Source organism: Macrotis lagotis, chromosome 1, assembly GCF_037893015.1.
Source record: "Macrotis lagotis isolate mMagLag1 chromosome 1, bilby.v1.9.chrom.fasta, whole genome shotgun sequence".
Lineage (NCBI taxonomy): Eukaryota > Metazoa > Chordata > Mammalia > Peramelemorphia > Peramelidae > Macrotis > Macrotis lagotis.
In genome coordinates, this window is record NC_133658.1 from 474,449,255 (window position 1) to 474,469,697 (window position 20,443).

The following is a 20,443-nucleotide window of genomic DNA, read 5'->3' on the forward strand; positions in this document are numbered from 1 at the left end:
AATCCTACTGAAAATGTCATGGCAGAAGAAGGTCATGACAAACAAATCAGCAAAATGCCCTGAGTTAGAGAGGAAATTGAAGAGTAAAGGACAATTGGAATTCCTATATCCACAAAGATGGTTGGTTCAGCATGAGGCAAGAAGGATTGCTGATGAAGTTACTGAGTTCAAAGGAGGACACAACTGGTGCTTCAGGTTCATGAAACAGAATCGACTAAGCATGCGTCCAGGCACCAGACTTGCCCAGAGAGTGCTTTTGGTCAACCACAGACCAGCGTACAGGCAGGAGAGCACTCAAAGCCCCTCCTAAGACAGCGATTCATCAAACACAGATGAGGACAAGCTAATGGATGGGAGTTTTGACTGTGATGAGGAGCTGTATGAATTTCAAGATGAATAAAACTTGAGTTCACTAAATTTATGTAATATATTATTTTTCAAATTTTGGGCCCCAAAATACATGAGATTGGCTTATATATGGGGAAATTTGGAACATCCATTTATATATACATATATATAGATATATAGATATATATATAGATACATATATAAATGAAAGAGCTAGAGGAAAATAAATGAGAAGTATGGTAGAAGGAATTGGAAAAGTAATTAACAACTTAACACAAGAAATACAAAAATAACCTTCTTGAATATTGGAAGGGATCACATCAAACTAATAATTACATAGAACAATAAAAACTATTGAGAGTAAAAAGTTGAAAAATAAAAAAATATATAGCAAAAAAAGCCCCAACTGACCTGAAAAATTAATGGAGAAAAAAAGTAAGGATTATTGGAATTCCTGAAAGACAAGAAAAGCACCTAGAAATCATATTTCAAGAAATATAAATGAAAATGACCAGATCTCCTAGAATCTGAAGGCAAAACAGGAAAAGAAAAAATTCATCAGTCATTTCTGAAAGAAGCCTCAAAACAAAAACTCTCAGGAATACTATAACAAAAATCCAGATATTCTAGGTCAAAGGAAAAATACTGCAAGCAACTGGAAAACAAGAATTCAAGTATCTAGGAGCCTCAGTCAGGATTGCCATGTTTTAGCAGTTTCCATCACTATATTTATATTTATATTCATATTCATATTTATATTTATATTTATATTTATGCTCATATTTGTATTCATACATATATACATAAATATGCTTAGTAGTAGCAATACTAGACAAAAGCATATACATATATCCGTTTATATACATATACTTAAATATATATATATATATGTATATATGTATGTGTGTGTATTAGTTATTTGGGGGAATTTCAAATTGCTTTCTAGAATAACTGAACCAATTTATAGGTCTAACAAGAGTACATTAGCCCTACCATAACTCTAATAATAATTGCCATTTTCCTTTTTGGTCAATGTTGACAATGAACTGGGTTTTTGGTAAAACCTTGCACTTGTTTTAATTTTCTCTCCTTTTTACTGACTTAGGACATTTTTATATGGTTTCTGATAGATTGCTGATGTTTCTCTGAAAACTTTATATTTATATCCATTGGCCATTTATCCATTGGAGAATGACCACTACTCTTAAACATTTAAATTGACTGCCTATGTATCTAAGATATTGGACCTCTACTGGAAAAACTTGCATCAAAGTTCTTTCTACCTCCACTACCTATTAACTATTCATGTTTTAATTTAACTACATTGATTTGGGTTTTTACAAAAACTTTTCATTTTTATAGAACCCAAATTTTCTATTTTATCTTCTATGATCTCCTTCACTTGTCTGGTCAGAAGTTCTTTTATCCATAGTTATAAAAATTATCTTCTTCCCAATGCCTCTAATTTGTTTATTTAACCTTTTATATGTAATGCCTTTATCTAATAAAACCTATTATGGTATTCCATGTGAGATATTTTATAAATCTCATTTTAGCCATTTTGCTTTCCAGTTTTCCCAGAACTTTTAAGTGAATTTGTATATCTCTTCCAGTTATTGTAATCTTTAGGTTAATCAAAACTATACTATTTTGTCCATTTGTTCAAGGATCTAGTATACCTACTCTATTGCATTGACCAAATTTTCTATGTTTTATCCAGTATAAATAGGTTTCATAATTACTGTTTCACAGTATGGTTCAAGATCTAGTACTACTATTACTTACTACTATGTCTACTTTACAATGCTGGGTTTTGTTTTGTTTTTTTAAGCTGTGACTATTCTCTTCCTAAATTTATCCTTCCTCTTAAACATTTCCTCTTCTACTCCCTTTCTCCACCCATTTCCTCCTTGAGTTTAATGACTTTCAATATCAGACTTTGTGTGTGTGTGTGTGTGTGTGTGTGTGTGTGTGTGTGTGTGTGTGTGTGTTGGGGGGGGGTGTTCACCTTCCTTCTTTGTTCAGTTATGAATGAAGTTCATGAAATGTTCTTTATTCCAATCCCTTGTTGCATGTTTGGATACTCCTTATGTATTTCAAAAATATAGAAGAGTAAGTTATTCCATTTCTTCCTTCTTTCTTACTTCATATATTTCTTTGTCCACTCCTTTTTCTTCCTCTTTTAAAACCAAGAAAATGAAACAAAGCTACCCCTAGACATTCTTTTTGTATGTTACCTAATTCCCCTGGTGACCACTGAATTCTGAGAAATTACTAAGGAACAGTCTCTTTTCCTCCTATTAAGAGGTAAATATTTTATCAGTTTTCAGACTCTCCAATATCTCAAAGTTTTATTGATACCCTGATTTAAATTTGCTAAATTAGCTGATTTTAAATTTTCTGATAGACTCTAGATGCCTTCTTAACAGCCTTACTAATTGTACTTGTCAGTGTACAATCTATTTTAAATTCTGGAATTTGTCACTAAAACAAAAACTTGTGATCTTTCTGTATTTTTCTTTTTAAAAACCATGAATTTTTTCAATTCTATCTTGACATCAAAGGATCATAGGAATATAGCTCTCTGGGTGGAAGGGACTTATATTTTTCATTCTATCCCTTCCTACTTTCACCAGGAGTTTATCCCATAAATCTTTCCTTCTCTCCCTCATCTTCATATTCCTTACCTATTCTATCCTTTCCTCTTGTTAACAAATATGCTAAGCTCTTTTCCTAAAAACAATTCTTTCTGACCCTGCTTTGTCCTTTGGTTCTATCCCTAGTTCTTGCTTTTACAGTCAACCTCCTAGAAAAATGCAACTAAATTGAAAGTCTCCTTTTCTTCATCTCTCATTGCACCAAAACCTTTCAACATGGTTCTCAATCATGCCACTCCATTTAGACAGCTTTCTGATAATTTATCAACTGTTGAATCATATATCCTTTTCCCCAGGCCTTATCCTCTTTGACCTTTTACTCTCTTTTTCTTTGTTTTTTCCAAAGCAATGGGGTAAGTGACTTGTCCAAGATTACACAGCTAAGTAAGTAGTTAAGTGTCTGAAGCCAAATTTGAATTCACGTCCCCCTAATTCCAGGGCCAATCCTCTATTGACTGTGCCACTGAGCTGCCCCATTTCATTCTCTTTGGCACTATCCACCCCTCCCATTACCTGGATGTCTTTTCTTTTCTCTTCTTCAGTGTTACTGACTTTTCATGGTTTTCCTTTTATCTGTCTCATTCTACCTTCTTAGTAATCATATTCATTTCCACAGGTTTAATAATCATCTTTATGCAGATGGTTTCAAATATTTATAATCCAATCCCATTTTCTTTCTTTCTCTGGAATTATTAAATTCAGGCTTCTATAAAGACTTCTCCATTGCTAGGCATATGTACTGTCTCTGTCCTCAAATTACATTGTATTAATGTGGTTTTATCTTTTTTTATTGTATTATTTTCTACCATCAAACCCCATCAGTCTTCTTTACTTTCCTATATCTGATTGATAATATCACTACCTTTTTAATTTTTCAGGTTCACACCCCTAATGTCATATATTCTTTATTCTCCCTCAATCCTATATCCAATCAGTTATTAAAACTTATCCTATGTCTATAATATGTCTTCTATCTATGCCATTCTCTCCATTACCATCCCCTAGCTCAGACCCCTATTATCTTTCACTTGACTTATTCCAAAATTCTCCAAATTGATCTCTGTGAGGAGATCATGGGTTAAAAAGGTGATGAGAAGGAAGATAAGCACTCAAAGGATCATAAGTTAAGCAATTTATTTCTCATAGACATAAAAAATGTGTGGTACCCTTGCATCACAGTTCCACAGACACAATAATGACAGTAAACTGTGTACCCTAATCTAGAACCTATCTATTCTTTGATTCTGCTCTTGCGTTTCATTGCTATTATTAAGTAGATTCACAGGGACTGAGTTAGAGGTAGAACTTTGGGCTAGTCAATGGTGGAGGGAGGGGAATCTTCACCTAAATTCTTTTCACCATTATAAAGCACAAGGACTATGGGATTAGCAAAGTTTGTTAATTTTACACAGTTGGATTAAATGAAGTTTGCTAACCTTTTATTCCTCACCTTAAATATAGCTGATCAAGCAATTGGTGGGTACACAGGAACTTCCCAAGATAGAAGCAGATCATTTAGTGTTGAAATGTGGAATGACTTCTGCAGCTAGGATCTAGTAATCGGTCAATTCTCACAATCTCCCAACTTTAAATATCTTCTCACTCCAATCCATCTGCCCCACAGATACCAAAGAGATTTTCCCAAAGTACAGGTTTGGGAATAATATTCATTTGAATTACAGTGATTCCTTAGCATTTTATAATTAAATGTGATTTCATATTTATTGCATTTAAATTTTTTTTTAGTTTTTATGTGTTTAATAGTGTATGTAGCCATTAATTATGGTGTTATTAGTAATCTGAGAGAATGTGTTATCTAATGGATAGAAAGTTGCCTTGGAACTAGGGAGATGAGTTCAAATTGTGCTTTTGTTCTCTTTGCTACATGATCTTGGGAAAATACTTTCAGTGCTCTTAACAATTTTCCAAGACTATAAGTTTTACAGATAGTGCTGGCTTTCAATGGAGAGAAGTTTCCTATTTCAGGGTTAACCTAAACTGATAAAAATCACAAAATCAGTCTCTATCCCCTGGTACATTTATTTATATTTTATTCATCTCCAAATAAATATAGATATGGAGGGAAATGTGCTTTAAAATATTTTATAGGTAAAAGTCCAGGATCAAAAATATTTGTAGACCACTGTTGATAAATAATAACTCATGCACTGACACAGAAGAATTAAGCCTAGTGGACTATCTGCCCAGTGTGGCAACCTAAAATCTTCTTCATTATTTCATAATATCTCCTACACCAAAAGGAAGACATAGGCATTTGTGATCTTCACAATGCTTAGGAAGTGTTGTAGATGATGTAATTATCCCTTTTTCACAGTTGAGAAAACTGAGGGAAACATTGGTTAACTTACCCAGGATCACACAACTAGTAAGTATCTGAGACCAGATTTGAACTCAGGTCTTCCTGTCCTATCCAGTACTCTACCCACTGTGTCAATTACATCTAAAATAAGACAAGTGTTATCATGCCAGAAGCTTCTTGGTTCCCTTTGAGATGCCTTTCTCAACATTATCCCCAGGTATGTCATTTGGGCATTGCCAATATTTTTCCATTCATCCACCATCTAGGGGTATAAAAATCTCATTTCTTTGACTAAGCTTAACATTTTGGTAGAGTTGCACATTTGATATGTGGGGCCTTCAGTTTACCTCAGAATTTATGAAGGTCAAGGTACAAACTACCACAAGGCTACTGAGGAACAACCAAAAGCTTGGAGATTTCCACCTGATGCTTCCTTATCTCAATAAGCATTTCAAGTCTTTTGATTTACTTATGTAAGCATTTCTTCTCACTCTATCATCACTTCTATAATTCCTCTTGCCTTCATTACTTCTACTTCCTTTCTATTTCCATGGTCACCCTAGTTCATGTCTTTATGGATAAATATTAGGTTTTCTTCTCCCTATTTCTTCTCCCCACTCCCTGCCCTTCTCTACCCCCTGCTTCCTCCCCACCATCAACTGGGAAAAATTCAGACATATAAAATCCTTGCATTATATGAGAAGAATCTTGCAAAACTAATTTGGCCATTGATCATTGCTAAAAGTGTTTCTCATTTTACATATTAGTCATTAGGAACTAGGTGAGCCAATGGATCGAGTACTGAGCATTCAGTCAGAAAAATCTCAGGTTAAATATGGCCTCAAATGCCCACTAAATTGTGTATCCTTGAACAAGTCATTTAACAACTGTGTATCTCAGTTTCTTCAAATATAAAACATGGATGATAATATTAGCACCTACCTCATGGGGTTATTTTGAGAACTGAGTATAATAATATTTGCATAGTTTAACAGATACTTAATAAATAATTAATCTCCTTTTCTCCCTAATCTACCATCTAACTCTTTGTTAGATGGATAACATTCATTATCATTTCTCTAGAATCATTGTTGATCATTATACTGATCAAAGTTCTGCTCTTTAAAAATTCTTTTTTTACAATCTTGATATTATAAATTCAAATTATACTTCTGGTTCTTCTTCTTTATTCTGCATCAATACAAGTCTTCCCTGGTTTCTCTAAAGTAATTTTTCTTCACTTCTTATGACACAATGGTATTCTATTATATTACTCTACCATAATTTATTCAGTCATTTCCCAATTGATAGATGTCTCCTTACTTTCCAGTTCTTTCTTACTACTATAAAATGTAAGTTGTTTATAATTATGTTTGTACATAACAGTACTTTTCTTCTTTCTTTCATATCATAGTTAATAGTGATATTTCAGTATCAAAGGGTTTGCATAGTTTGGTAACTAGGGGTATTTGCTTTCTGGAATAACCAAACTTATTCATACCTCCACCAATTTTTATCACTTCCTCTCCTTTCCTTTAAGCTTTAACTCATATGGTGTCCATTCCATTGAGTTGTTCTTGAAATCATCCCCATCTGCAGGAGAATGTGAACTCTTTCTCTCCTCAAATTTCTTTTATCACTTTGCCTGAATCTATTATTTGTGCTGAACACACTCTTTCTTGTATCATAGCTTTTTACATACATCCTTTTCATCCTACAAGATAGTGAGCCCCTTGTGTGGTAGAAGCAATATCACATAAAGGCCAATACCTTGTGTAATAGTTATCTAATAAATTTTGAACTAAATGAGTGAGATGAGGTAAATAAAAGTAGAAAGCACAGAAAGTAGCAAGGCATGTGAAGAAATGCATCTGTCTGAAAGAGGGTATATTGGAGAAGTAATATAATGTCAGACAGCAGGTGAAGTTAGTGGTAGAGGGTCTTCACAATGGTCAAGGAAATTGGACTTTGATCAGAAGTTCCTTAAAGGTTAGTCAGAAATAAACAGTAGTAAACAAATAGTAATAAACACACATAATTAATAATTGGGTTTTGTTAAAAATTAGCACACACATAATTTTTGTTCAGTGTTAAGACTTAAGAAAGTGATAGAGAAATTGTTAATAATGCAGATTAAAGCGGGGCAGCTAGGTGGCACAGTGGATAAAGCACTGGCCCTGGAGTCAGTAGTACCTGGGTTCAAATCTGATCTCAGACACTTGATAATTACCTAGCTGTGTGGCCTTAGGCAAGCCACTTAACTCCATTTGCCTTGCAAAAACCTAAAAAAAAAAAAAAAAAAAGAAAGAAAGAAAGAAAGAAGGAAAAGGAAAAAAAAAAAGAAAACAATAGTTGCTTTTGGGGCAGCTAGGTGGCGCAGTGGATAGATCACCAGCCATGGAATCAGGAGTACCTGAGTTTAAATCCTGTCTCAGACACTTAATAATTACCTAGCTGTGTGGCCTTAGGCAAGCCACTTAGCCCCATTGTCTTGCAAAAACTAAAACAAAAACAAACAAAAATAATGCAGATTAAACTTTAAAATTTACATCATGGGCAACTTTTTCAGTCAGTTGTTAAACATTTACCAGCATACCACTGCATATATACATGTACAAGCATACATATATACTTATATACACACACACAGAATTCTATCTGGATTTCTGCTGGTTCTATAAATTGAAATGAAGATGACTTCTTTTCAAATAGAGTTTTTAAAAAAGTCTCTCTTTAACCAAAAGAGCAAAGCAGACTCCATTATTTTCCTAAGGAAGAATTAGCATTTTAATCAAGGATTTCAACTGATGCTTGAATCTCAAAGCAGAGAGATGCTCTCCACTGTGCCTAGGGTCATTTTGCCTGCCTGTTTTTGATAGAGACTTAAGGTACAAAAGAGAAGTATTCATTTAAGCAACATCCAGTCAATTAAAAAGTCAAATAAGCAGCATCAAGCCAATGAGGATCAACCAAGTATCATCTAGTCAACAAGGGACCAACTAATCAGTGTTCAATCAAGGCTCACTCAGTGGAGACTCCATATGTGTTCAAGTTTCACTGGATGTGAGATGTACCAGCAGAGGGTTACATTTCTGAGCATCATCTCATGAAGTCATTACCATTGGAAATTACATGTCCAGTGAAGTGACGTCCATTGAAACAGCATCTACTAAGGGTTGTCTAAGTAGATGCAGAGATCATTGAGGTAAAACTCCAGTAGGAAAGAATCAATATCTTCCTTAGAGGATATCTATGATCCTACACCTTTGGAAGTGGGAGTTGCATCTTCAAATATGTGCCTTGACCCCATTTATGGTATTTTTGTGGCTTGGACTTATAGAGTACCTTGAACATGGGGTAGTCTTCCCTGAGAGTCCTATCCTGTGAGATGAAGGTTTTGAATAACTCTGACCACTACAAACATATACTAAAATATTCTTAACATCACTATTTGTGGTAGCAAAAACTGGAAACAAAGTAGTGTGCCGATCAATGGGGAAAAGTTGAAAAAATTGTGGCTTATTAACGCTCTGGAGTGACAAGAATGGTGTATGTGAAGAATGTAGGAAAAGAATGTAAGGGAAAAAAAAGAATGTAAGGAAAGACTTATAAGAAGTGACACAGAGGGGAAAAAGCAAATCCAGTTAGGTGATACAGTGGCTTAGAGGGCCAGGTCTGGGGTCAGAAAAACCTGAGTTCACAAACAATCTGAAAAACTTAACTATCTATATGATGGGACAAATCACTTGACCTCCCCTTGCCTCATTTTCCTCATCTGTAAAATAAGAATAATAATAGTACTTACCTTCCAAAGATTTTGTGACATCAAATGGGATAATAATTGTAACATGTTTAACAAAGTGACTGGCATATAGTAAGTGACATATGAATGATAGTTATTATTATATCCATAATAACTGTGACAAACATAAAGAAAATAGCACTAGAAATAAAGTGAATTCAAATTAATATAAAGATGTCTTGTCCCTAGATAAAAGTATACAGTCTACTTATTTCCTCTATTAAAATATGAGGATTTAGTGCCATTTCTTTCTGAATAATTTTTTTTAAAATGGCATCCCTCCTTTTTTTTTGCAAAAGTCAGGGGTTGTAGATATGAAATATTGCATATTTTACAGATTCAGCTGATATAGACATTGTTTTTGGCTTTTAAAAAAATGAACTATTTTTTCCTTATCTATATATCATCATTTATTATAACAGATGACCCTCTAGGTAACAGATGTAGAGTGGCATATTCTTAAATATAGGCATATTATAGCAGTGATCTAATTTGATATGCTTAAAATTATTCTCAAAACCAAAGCACAAAATCTTAGGAAGAAAATTATTTTGATGAGGTTCCTATCTAGAAACTAGCTATGCAACTGAGAAAAAAAAAATATTTCCTGTTATACATTCAGTGAATGGAAAAGATGACTAAGAAACTATTATAAAATAAAGGAACTATTTTTCCAGTATAAATTGTATGATGCTGTTATTGTGAAACAAAGAATAACAAAAATATCATTTGGGCTTCACTTTGGTTATCTGAATGCAGCTGGGAACCTACAACAATGCAATTGGGAACCAACAACTTATTTTACCATAACTTTAAAGAGAGAATTGCAAAAAATTTAAAAAAAAGATAATTCAGACCTATTTTGCCCAACTGTTTGCCAATAAATTTGATAATTTGAGTGAAATGGATTCATATTTACAAAAATACAAATACCTAGATTAAAAGAGGAAATGAAGTAATTAAATAACCCCATTTCAGAATTTAAAGAAACCATCAATAAATCCCCTATCAAAGAATCTCATAGTCCAGATGGATATACAAGTGAATCCTACCAAACATTTAAGGAACAGTTAATTATAATACTACATAAACTATTTTGACAAAATAGGAGTTCTGCCAAATTTCTTTTATGACACAATGTAGTTCTGATATCTAAACCAAAAAGAACCAAAACAAAGAAAGAAAATTTTAGACCAGTCTCCCTAAGGAAAATTGATGCAAAAATCTTAAATAAAAATTTGGCAAAGAGATTATAGCAAGTTATTACTAGGATAATACACCGTGATCAGGTAAGGTTTATACCAAGTAGGCAGGGATGGTTCTATAATAGGAAAACACCCAGCCCAATTGAACATATCAATAACAAAACCAACAGAAATCATGATTATCTCAATAGATACTGAAAAAGTCTGACAAAATACAACATTCATTTCTATTAAAAATACTAGAGAGTATAAGAATAATTGGCATTTTCCTTAAAATAATAAGCAGTAGCTATCTAAAACCATCAACAAATATTATATGTAATGGGCATAAACAAGGAGAATTTCCAACACAATCAGAATGAAACAGGGATACCCATTATCATATTACTATTCAGCATAGTATTAGAAATGTTATCTTTAGCCATAAGCAAAGAAAAAGAAATTGAAGGAATTAGAATCGGCAATTAGGAAGAGACAATCATCTAAAAAATTAATTGATGGGGTGGCTAGGTGGCGCAGTTGATAGAGCACCAGCCCTGGGATAGAAAGAGAAATTTAAAGTAACTCCAAACAATATAAAATATTTGGAAATCTACCTTCCAGGACAAATGCAGATACTGAATGAATACAATTACAAACTACTTTTCACACAAATAAGGACAGATATGAATAATTGGAAAAATGTCAATTGCTTATGGTGTGATCAAGCTAATATAATAAAAATGACAATTTTGCCCAAATTAAATTATTTATTCAGTACCAAACCAATCAAAGTACCAAATAACTATTTTATTGAGCTAGGGAAAAAATAGTAACAAAATTCATTTGGAGCAACAAAAGGTAAAGGATAGCAAGGGAACTGATAAAAAAAAATGTAAAGGAAGATGGTCTAGCTTTACCAGATCTAAAATTATGCTATGAAGGGCAGGCATCAAAACTGCCTGTCACGGGTTAAGAAATAGAGTAATGGACCAATGGATTAGGAAAGGTACAAAAGAAATAGTGGTAAATGGCTAAGAACTCAGTATTCGACAAAAGATTGTTAGGAAAATGGAAACTAATGGCAAAAACTAGGCATAGACCTACATCTCACACCCTATATCAAAATAAGGTTGAAATTGGTACAGGATTTAGACTTAAATGGTGACACCATAGACCAATAAACAGATCAAGAAATATTCTATTTGTTGGATCCATGGAAAGGGGAGAAATTTATGATAAAAGAAGAAATAGAGTGCATTATGAATTGCAAAATGAATTATTTTAATTATATTAAGTTAAAAAGGGTTTGCATTAATAAAACCAATGCTGTTAAGATTAAAAGGAAAACAGAGAGCTGGGAAACAATTTTCATAGCTAGAAGTTTTGATAAGGTTTTCATTTCTAAGATATATAGAGAATTGGGTCAAATTAATAGGGTTTCAAGTCATTCCCCAACTGATAAATGGTCAAAGGATATTAATAGGTAGTTTTCAAATGAAGAAATCAAAGCTATACATAATCATATGAAAAAATGCTCTAAATCATTAGTGATTAGAAAAATGCAAATTAAAACAACTGTGAGATACCACCTCATACCTATCAGATTGGCTAAGATGAAAAAGGGGAAATTGATCTGTGTTGAAGATGTTGTGGGAGGATTGGGACATTAATGCATTGTTGGTGGAGCTGTGAATTAATTCAACCATTCTGGAGAGTGATAAGGAACTATGCCCAAAGAACAATAAAACTAATCAATACCAGCAATACCAATACTAGGACTATATCCAGAAGAAATCATAAGAAATGGGAAAAGTTCCACATGTTACATGTACCCTTTCTGTAGTGGCAAAGAATTGTAAATTGAGAAGATGCCCATCAGTTGGAGAATGGCTGAGCAAGTAAATGAATGTTATAGAGTACTAATGTTCCATGAATGGTTGGACTCTAGAAAAGCTTGCAAGGAATTATAGGAACTGATGCTGAGGGAAGAAAGAAGCATCAAGAGAACATTGTATCCATTAACAACAATACTGTGAGTTGATCGACTTTGATGGATGCAGCTCCTCTTAGCAGTTCAGACAACTAGGACAATCCTGGGAGACATGTGATGGACAATGCTATCCATATCCAGAAGAAAAAAACAAAGCAAACCCAAACAAAAAAACAAACAAAACCCCCCTACAGATTTGAATGAATACTATGCTCACTTTCTAAAAATTTCTCTTATTTTTCCTTCCTTTCTCATGGTTTTCTTTCTTTTCCCTTGGTCTTATTTCCTTATACAAAAAATGACTAATCTGTAAATATATATATTAAAAACAAATTTATATGTGCAATGTTCACCAAACTATTCACCACCAAGGGGAAGGGGTTGGGAAGGGAAGGTGGAAGGAAATTATGTAACTTATAAATATGTATATGCATAGGGATGAATGTTGAAAGGCTTTTATAACATGCAATTGGAAAAACAGAATAAAATATCAATTGGGAAAAATACATTTCAAGTAGATAATCTTAATATTAATGATCATGCTCTTAAAAATAGAAAAATAGATCATTACTTTTCAAAGCAATGGGTAGGAGCTGTGTTCTTAAACAAGAAATGAAGGTAACTGCAAAAGTTAAAATTGATAACTTTACTTGCAACTGAACAGTTTTTGCATTGACAAAACTGATGCACCTCAGATAAGAAGGAAAGTGATCAAAGGAGGACAAACTGTCAAACTTCTTTGCTCAGGCTTTGGTATCCTCTGTAGAACAGAGGACGGAAGAGCTCTGCAGTCTCTCTTCACTCCCCTCCCTAGGTTCAATGGGCTCATGCCCTGGGTATCTTGGGGTGTGTGTGTGTGTGTGTGTGTGTGTGTGTGTGTGTGTGTGTGTGTGTGTGTGTGTGTCTGCGTGTCTGTGTATCCATGTGTCCATGTGTCTGTGTGTGTGTTAGAGAGACTAATAGTCATTTTCCATTCTCCATTAGAAAAATGGTCAAAGATATGAACAAAAATTCTCTTAAAAAATAAAACTGAGATGCTCATAAACAAATGAAGATATGCTCTAAATCAACACAAATCTCTAACAACCCAAGTGTTTTACTTCATACACAGAAAGCTGGCAGCAAATAACAAAAAAAATGGCAAGTCAGTTAATAGAAAGATTCTAAAAGAACAGGTACATAATGTACATTATTGGTGGATCTGTGAAATGGTATAACCCTTTTGGAAAGCAATCTGAAATTATGCAAATAAGGTTACTAAAATGTCTATTCCTTTGAACCAAAGACTATATTACTCAGTTTATTCTCTAAGGAAATCATAATTAAGAAGTTGTAATATACTCCAAAATACACATAATACCACTTTTTTAGTGATAGCTAAGAACTGAAAACTAAGCAGATACTTATCAATAGTTAAAGAAATTGTGGTATATGAAAATAATGGAATATTATTGTGTTTAGGAAAGTACACATTTGGATTATATATATGTAGATATATATACTCCAAGTTTTAGTAATATATTCATTAACATAAACATAACATATATTAGAAAATATGAATACAGTTACATGAATTTGAAATGTATACTGATAGTCTTTCTCCTCAGATGAATCTTCATAGTCCTCCTCCTGCCAAGTGTAAAAGCTGGGTAGAGGAGTCCATGGGCTTGCTCATTTATTGCACTTCCCTTCATAACTTCTTTTTTTTTTCTATACTCCCTCCTTTCTTATTTCTCCACTACCATGTACTATATTTTCTCTCTCCTTTCACTCTGACTCTATTGTAGGGTCGCTGAGTGGCACAGCAGACAGATCCCTGGTCCTGGGGCCAAGAAGCCCTGGGCCCCCATACTACCCCTTAGGCCCAGAATCCACCTGGCCCTATGGTCCTGGGTAGGCCTTCCAATCCCAGCCCCTTGCAAGAAGTAAAAAAGAAAATGTGTTATATCTGACCACTCTCCCCCCATGGTCCATCCTCTCCTCCTTTATTCACATCCCCACCCCTTCCCCCTGCTCCCCCCTCCTTCTTACTCCAGATGTCTATACCCCATTGAGTATATTTGCTGTTTCCTCTCCTAGCCATCTCTGATGAGAGCAAAGGTTCCCTCATCCCCCCTTGCCTCCCCCCCTTCCATATCATTGCAATAGCTCATTGTAATAAAAAAATCTTATTATGTGAAATATCTTGGACTATTCCCCCTCTCCTTTTTCTTTCTCTCATTCCATTTCCCTTTTTTTCTATTGACTCCATTTTTACACCATATTTTATCTTTGAATTCAGCTTTCTCCTGTGCTTCAACTATAAAAGCTCCCTCTACCTGTTCTATTAACTGAGAAGGTTCATATGTGTATTATCAGTGTCATTTTTCTATGCAGGAATACATGCAGTTCATCCTCATTAAGTCCCTCATATTTCCCCCCCTCCTCCAATCTCCATGCTTCACCTGAGTCCTGTATTTGAAGATCAAACCTTCTGTTCAGCTCTGGCCATTCCAAAAGGAACATTTGAAATTCCCCTGGTTCATTGAAAGTCCATCTTTTTCCCTGGAAGAGGACATTCAGCCTTGCTGGGTAGTTCATTCTTGGCTTCATTCTAAGCTCTTTTGCCTTCCGGTATATTGTATTCCAAGCCCTACAAGCTTCCAATGTAGTTGCTGCTAAGTCCTGAGTGATCCTGACTGCAGCTCCACGATATTTGAACTGTGTCCTTCTGGCTGCTTGTAATATTTTCTCTTTGACTTGGGAGTTCTGGAACTTGGCTATAATATTCCTAGGGGTTGGTTTTTTGGAATCTTTTTCTCGGGGGGATCGGTGGATTCTCTCCATTTCTATTTTGCCCTCTGCTTCTAGAATATCAGGGCAATTTTCCTGTAGTAATTCTTTGAAAATGATGTCAAGGCTCTTCTCCTGATCATGACTTTCAGGTATTCCAAAAATTTTTAAATTATCTTTCCTAAGTCTGTTTTCCATATCAGTTGTTTTTTCAATGAGATATTTCACATTTTTTTTCTAATTTTTCATTTTTTTGGTTTTGAAGTATTGATTCCTGATTTCTGGTAAATTCATCAATCTCCCTGAATTCTATTCTTTGTCTGAATGATTTGTTCTCCTCAGAGAGTTTTCTTATCTCTTTTTCCATCTAGCCAATTTTGCTTTTTAAAGCATTCTTCTCCTCAATGACTTTTTGAACTGTTTTATCTATTTGACCTAAGCTGGTTTTTAGCATACTGTTTTCTTCGGCATTTTTTTGGATTTCCTTGACTAAGCTGCTGACTTCATTTTCATATTTTTCCTGCATCTCTCTCCTTTCTTTTCCCAGTTTTTCTTCCAACTCCCTCATTTGATTTTCAAAGTCTTTTTTGAGCTCTGTCATAGCCTGAGCCCAATTTCTGTTTTTCTTGGAGTCTTTAGATGCAGGAGCTTGTGCTTCCTCATCTTCAGACTGAGTATTTTGATCCTTCTTGGGCTCATTTGCAAAATATTTCTCAATAGTCTTCCTTTTGTTTCTCTGCTTGCTCATTTTTCCCAGCCTGGGCCTGTTTTGGGGGTGCTTCTTGAGCTTTTGGGACACTCCCACAAGGGTCTCAGTGTGTGAGGCTCTGTCTTCCCTCCTGGTCTGTGAATGATCATAAGCGCCCCCCTCTGCCACGGGGCTGAGGTGGCAGGGGGCCGCTGCTGTTCTATGGGGGGGGCCTACACTGTGATCAGGATCTGAATGTGGTCAGAGCCCCAGAGTTCTGTTCCAGGGGCAGAGGACGGAAGAGCTCTGCAGTCTCTCTTCACTCCCCTCCCTAGGTTCAATGGGCTCATGCCCTGGGGTCTCCTGCTTACCGGCTCTTCCTGCTTCTGTTTCCTGGATCCGGGCTGGGGAAAGACCAAGCTGCTGGCTGTGTGCCCTGAGGGCTGGGCTCCAGGTGCTCGCTCTGGCAGAGGTCCCCCACTGTTCCCCCACTTTGTGCCCGGTGCTCCCTGGGGTGCAGCTCAGGAGACTCCCCCGCTGCTGTGAGCTGTGGCTCCCAGCGCCCTGGGGCTGCCTCCGGGAGGCTGAAGTTCTTTCGCTCTGGTGGACTGCCCCTCTGACCCCCAGGGGAGCAGAGCTTTTGTGCTCTTTTCCAGGTTACCTTGAGTAGGAGAACTGCCTCACTGGGTCCCTTTGTGGGTTCTGTCTCTCAAAAGTTTAGTTAGAGTTCTTAACTTATGAGTTTTATCAGATAGCTCCTAAGACTCAATCCCTTCTTGTTGCCATCTTGGCTCTGCCCCCCCCCCCCCTTCATAACTTCTAAGATTGCTTTTCTCTTCACTGACAGGAATAAATGCCCTAGTGAATTTGCTTGTGTTCTTCAGGCCATCAGGAACACAGTCAAGTAAAAGCAAATTGCCCTTCAGTTCCATCAAGTTTATTGAGGAACTTTTCAAAACATCTTTTATATTACTAAAACCTAGAAATCAGAGCATTACCAAGGGGAGAAGATAATCAAAAGTTTCAATTCTGAAGAGAAATCCAGGAAGATGAGACTAAGATTGAAACAGTGAGATATAATGTAAAAAAAAAAAAAGGTAGGAGTTAGAAGGTAGGAGTTAGAAGACCTATGTTTCAATTCCAATTAGCTTCCTAAATAGTCATGTGACTTAGTCAAGTAATTTAATCTTTTGCAATCCCAGTATACTCACCTATCAAAATGAACATTTCTCCTAGACAATCTCTGATGTTCTCTGATATTTTACTACTCTGTCATATTATGCGTAAATTGCAAAGTTATCTATGTTTTTAGGGAGACATTCTTTTCCTTATAATTAATAAAATGCTAATATCATCATCATACCATCAATCAGTCAATCATCATCATCATCATCATCATCATTCTCACCCCCTACTGTGTTAAGATGGAGAATGGGTTGCTGTTATATTAATAGCTAACATTTCTATAGCCCTTTAAGGGTTGCCAAGTACTTTACATATGCATTCACCCAGTATTGTGACATGGATGCCCCAAAGACTAATGCAGTTTTTCTCAGGAATCATTGAAAGGTCAGTAACTGGATCAAGAGCAGTCGGAGTCTACTGGCCCCCTCACTGACAAATCTCATAGTCTAGTTCTTTATGCCTCATTTTAAGAGCAATATTATCACCTGGAAGATAACAGTTATGCTCATTAAAAGTCTAAAAACTGTCAAAAAGGAAGGACTGAAAGAACTACAGAAATATAGCTCAGGAAAAAGGACCTTAAATAGAATATGATGCTGTATTTTCTTTCAACTGTTTAAAAGGTGATTATGTGAAAGAGGAAATTGACTTTTTAATATGTAGCTCCAGAAGGCAGAACTGAAACTGATGGATAAAAGTTATGGGGAGGCTGATACAATCTTATCACAATGAAGAACATTCTAGATACATCACTTGTTGCATTTCTCAGAACCTCAGAAAAAATGCATCAAACATTCAGTCAGACAAGAAAATTTAACAAGTGACAAGAAAAAACTCATTCCCTGTGAACACAAGGCATTTACTCTCACATCAGTTGTAGTATCACCTTAAGGAAAATCACACAGAGAAAATAACAGCCAGTTTTCCCTTTGAGATTAGCTTTCAAATACTGAATGCATATATGTATATAGTGTATTTTCTCTCCCAATAGATTGTGTTTTTGCCTTTCTTTGTATCCTGGTCACTTAGCAGAGGTTTAGACACATGATAATAAATTATTGTCGATTGACTTGTAAGCAAGGAACACATGCAGGGGAACACATGTAGCCAAGGAATAAGACAGGAACTCAGGTAACAAGTGTCCTGATTTGATGTAATACATTCAGAGGACATATGTAGCTGAAGTAAATCATTTCTTTGATACTGAATGCCTGCCAAAGTTTTCTCTTGATGCAATTGCATATGTTGAGTTGTGTGTGTCTGTTCTCTGAGTTATGTTATCTCCACTGGGCATCATATCTCTACCCTCAGCCAGGGAACTGTGTTGTCGTATTGTCTCAATTGGCTTCATGGTTGCTGAACTAGTCTCTATTTCCCTACATTGGACTTCAAAACTATCTCTTGGGTTCCTTGCTTCTGGAGTGATAGTTAGAAAGACTGTCTTTGAGCAGCTAGGTGGTGCAGTGGATAGAGCACCAGCCCTGGAGTCAGGAGTACCTGAGTTCAAATCCAGCCTCAGACATTTAATAATTACCTAGCTGTGTGACCTTGGGCAAGCCACTTAACCCCATTTGCCTTGCAAAAACCTAAAAAAAAAGGACTGTCTTCTCTGACAAAAAAGCAAGGTGAAATTTTTTTATAGCTAAGACTACAAAAGCTGCTGCTTGTGGTCTAGGAGAGCCAGGAAATGCCATTTAACAAATTGCCACCAGTCTATATGCAAGTTAAAATTGTTTAATCTGCTCTAGGACTTTGAAATTTCTTTAACCTCTATTACAACACAATGGAATCCTATGGTCCCTAGATCCCAAATTGATTGGAAAATTAAGTTCTTCTCATTCCCAAATCTCTTTGACTGACTTGGAAATAAAGTCATAGGAGAAAAAAAAATTAATTGAAGAAGGCAAGGACTTTGCTCTCTACCCCATTAGACTATATTCCTACCCTCATAGTCAACCAAGACTTTTGAGTTTTGAACTATCCTGTTGTCTCCCCACATAAGAACTATAGATATCCAAAAATAAATTAAGTTGCCTTGTGGGAATAAGCTCCCAATATTAGAAGTTTTTAGCAGTCTTGCTCCACAGAATTAAAAAAAAGTTATCCAACAAAGTTATAAGAAAGGAACAGACATTGAAAAATCAGAGGGGAATCTAAATTAAGATCAACAGATTGTTCCTTGCTGACATGGAAAGTAAAGCACTCTTTTGGGGTGGCAGTGAATGTCAGAAGCTTATAATGGAAGCAATGAAATATCATTTGTTACCAGGGAGATGACCCATGTTACAAAGTCCTCACACAAAACCTAGAAAGTCAACTGTTAGCACATTATATGGAGTTGGAGATATTCAACTAAAGGAACAAGAAGCATCAAAAAAATATGATCTCTGTACAAACAGAGGACTTCAGTAGCTAATATAAATGGGTGGAAACTATGGTTTGATTTTGCAGTATTGGATGACAAACTATATATTGTTGGTGGTAGAGATGGAATAAAGCCTTTGAATCCTGTAGAGATTTATAATCTTAAACAAAAACTTGGGATGTGGTGCCACTTATACTGGCATGGCTTTGGAGTAGCTATATGAAGTTCTAAATACAGTGGAGAGATGAGACCCTCAGGCTCATCAGTGGAATTTTGTTGCTGGTATGTCCATGGTCAGGAGCACAATTGGTATGATAATATTAAGTCATAATGTATGCATTTGGGGGTATTGTATACAGTTGGGGGTAATGACAGAAGTTCTTGCCTAAAATCTGTAGAATGCTTTGATCCACATACTAATAAATGGGTACTTTTTACACAAGTTCCAAAATGAAGAGGTAGGGTAGGAGAAACTACCTGAAATAGATTACTGTATACTATTAGAGAACATAATGAACCAGCATCCAATTTATCTTCCAGACTGACACTCTGTGTTGAAGTATGATACTAAAATTGATATGTGGATTGCAATTTCATCTAAGATTATTAGTAGATATGCAACTGGACTATGCTTCCTTGGTGATGAATTGTTATAGTTGGTGGATATGATAGGCAGACTTACCTTAACTCAGTGGAGGTCTATGATCACCAAACAAATGAATAGACACAGGCTACTCCATTATGCCTAGAAAAAGCTAAGGCGAGTGTTGTGATTCTAATCTAAAAATTATTTTATACATGAATATATGTGGATTACAGTTTAGGAAATTTCAAGTGCAACATGTCTTTAGTCAGGTATAAGGTATCTGATATGAAGTTGAAGATGAAATTGGGAGGGATAAATAAACAATTATGAAGTGCCTTTTAAAAATAAGATTCCATTATTTTCAGATTGATATGAAATATCACCCCAAAACAAATGCTAACAAAGGATTTTATTTATTCATAGTTGGATATGATTTACAAACCATTATCTAAATTTTGTAGAGGAGTTTCATAATGCAAATGCACCAACTAAATTTGCTCTAAAAGCCTCTGCCTTGTAGCTGAATATATATTCATATGCAAC

At 35.4% G+C, this 20,443-nt stretch overlaps 1 pseudogene; it reads left to right on the forward strand.

Moving 5' to 3' along the window:
• The first annotated feature begins 13 nt into the window (after positions 1–13).
• Positions 14–20,098, forward strand: LOC141504778 (kelch-like protein 5; annotated as a pseudogene).
• Positions 20,099–20,443: the final 345 nt, after the last annotated feature.